The following is a 3,084-nucleotide window of genomic DNA, read 5'->3' on the forward strand; positions in this document are numbered from 1 at the left end:
TATAGGCTTGTATTCAAACAAGCAGTCATCTAAATGAAGTATCAACTAAGTCCACATGGAAGAACATACCAATTTGTGTTATCCAAAGACGGCAAAGGACCATACATGATGGAGGGAAAAGTATCAGGGTTTAAATTGTGAACATTCAATTTGCAGAAGGCTATGGAGGACAGTGGGAGCCCAAAATCCATCTGCAGAATAGAATACTTATTTGGATTAATCCTTAGGCAGATTCTCTCTGACCAGAGTTGAGGGAGGAGAATAGCCTTACTATCAGAAAGAGGTTATCTTAAACTTGACAGTGGTAGGAAAACTAATGTATACGAGGGTACCTGGTCATCTTATCTCCCTCTTGACCCATTCTGGACCTGTGCTAGGTTTAAATATTTCTCTTTTGTTTCTCACAGAGATTTCCTCTTTGGTGTTTTTTTTAATTGCCTGTGGTTCTTTTCCTTCATCTTTTTTGGGTATGCTTCCCAGTATATGAAGCAAAGAAGGGTGGATGTATAGAAACAATAATTGATGTAATGGCCTGTTGAGGATGGGTGTGTGCAGGAGATTGAGGGCAATTAGGAAGCAAAGTATGAATATGGGAGTGAGGAGGATGCACTGGAACTGATGGAAGTGATGTATGTACAACTTTTTTAATACGACTGGGTTATGGAATGTGTGAATTTTATCTTAAGAACATTATTGGAAAAACAAAAAAGAAGGAACAGAGTCTAAATTCCCACTTATCTGTGACACATGGCCTGAGTCACAAATATCTAGATAGGAACTAGGTAAAAAGTGCCCATGTAGTACCAGGCATATTCTCCACTTGGGTTCCATGTAACTATTGTTAAAATGGTATTGTCCCAATGGGAAGTAGCTCCTCCCCATTTTCCTACCAACAGAAATGTTCTCATCCTCTCTGAGACATACATGCTCCCATCCCCCGATCCTGACTTGAGTTTCCAGTAAGGATCGCTTATCACTCTGGTAGGAGTGTCTGTTGATTTGGAGTGACCTTAGCACAATTTGTTGTAGCAGCAGCTGAATGGTTATCTCTTTCTCCCCACATCTTGAAAAACTGACCCCTGCTGAAGGGAGGTCTGCTCTGTCAAAGTAGTTTTTAACATGTACATAGGAGAAATATTTTTAAAGCTGTAGAAATCTCATTTAAAATTTAAAAAGTAAATCTATATTTAATTAACAATAGCATCTTATTCAAAGACCCAGAACAAAAAATTACATCAATGTGAATGGGGGGTAGTGCAAAGCGGAGACCCAAAGCCCATTTGTAGACAATTGGACATCCCCTTACAGAAGTTTCACAAGGAAGAGAAGAGCCAGTCAGGTTGCAGTATAGCACTAAGGAAACATACAACTTTATTTCTAATGCTTCCTCTATCACTATCATGAGCCCAGTTCTGCCTTACAAATCCAGCTAGACCAGAGCATGTACACTGGTACAGATAAGTGTTGGAAACACAGGGAATCCAGGACAGATATACCCCTCAGGACCAATAATGAGAGTAGCAATACCAGGAGGTGAAGAGGAAGGTGGGGGGAGAAAAGAGGAAGCCAATCAAAATTATCTACATATAACCCCCTCCAAGGAGGATGGACAAAAGAGAAGTGCATGAAGAGAGACATCGGTCACTGTAAGACATGAAAAATGTTTTATAACTTATCAAGGGTTATGAAGGAGGGAGGGTGGGGGAAGGATGGAAAAATGAGGAGCTGATAAAAAGGGCTCAAGTAGAAAAAAAATGTTTTGAAAATGATGATGGCAGTATATGTACAAATGTGCTTGACACAATGGATGCATGGACGGATTATGATAAGAGCTGTATGAGTCCCCAATAAAATTATTTTAAAAAGCATTTTATATATAACCAGAGTAACAATGACCAAAGCCAATATCTAATATTATTCATTGAAACATACAGAAAGCTGAGGCAAAGGTAGCACCTTTAATTATTTAAATAGTTTTAAGTATGATCTTTCTATATTAAACATAGGAAAGGTTATGTTGAAAGATTTCATTGTAATACTTTACTTTGTCTTCTCAAGTTGCCCTTTGAAACGTTCTGTTCAGCTCTTTGACTATGACATTTCTTTCAGCTGCTTTAGCTTCACTATATTTAAGAGCAATTTTTCAGAGTCTCATCTGACACCTATTCTGGTCTTTTCCTTTTTCTATGTCTTTATAATGACCTTTTGCTTTCTTCATGGATGATGCTCATTATGTCATCCCACAGCTGTCTAGTCTTTGGTCACTAGTGTTGGTATATGTCAAATCAATTCCTGAGATGGTCTCTAAATTCAGGTGGGATACACTCAAGGTTTTTATTTGGCTTTAGTGGACTTGTATTGATTTTCTTCAGCTTCAATCTCAACTTGCGTATAAGCAACTAATGATCTGTTCCATACTTGATGATGATATTGAACTTCGCTATCAAAAAAACAATTTCTACCTGTTCAATCTAAAATACAGCATTTTGTGTCTTAGAAATATGGCTAACTTTTATTTTGGGTTTTTCAAGGAAACTTTAATTATGGATATTGATTTGAATTTAATATAATGCCAGTCTGTTGTGAAATATTATTTTATTGACTTTTTAATCCATTTAAAATGTAAAAATATTCTTATCTTAGAAATGAGACAAAAACAGTCAGTAGGCTGGATTAAACCTGGGGCCATATATAATTTGATAATTCCTTATCTAAGCTATAGCTCATGTTAAGACTTCACCTGCTGTTTAAATCATGCTTTATAGCTATCCTCCCATCCCAAGTGCAATCCAGGTTCATACATTGTCTTTATTTTTCATGTTTTCTTCCTCTCTTCTAATTTAATGCAGTTCCTCAAGTGTTTCTTCAACATCCATGATTTTGACAGGTTTAAAGATTATAAAATAATTATTTTGATAGAAAATTCCTCAATTTGAGTTGCTGCTGCATCTTGATTAAATTCAGAGTACATATTACTGGTAGGAAAACTACAAAAAATTTTTTTTTAATTTATTGTGAATTGGGTGAAGGTTTACAGAGCAATTTAATTTGCAGTAAACAATTCATACACATTTTGTTTCATGT

The sequence above is a fragment of the Echinops telfairi genome, unplaced genomic scaffold, assembly GCF_000313985.2.
Source record: "Echinops telfairi isolate 266 unplaced genomic scaffold, ASM31398v2 ScPeMD7_44;HRSCAF=162, whole genome shotgun sequence".
NCBI classification, from domain to species: Eukaryota; Metazoa; Chordata; class Mammalia; order Afrosoricida; family Tenrecidae; genus Echinops; species Echinops telfairi.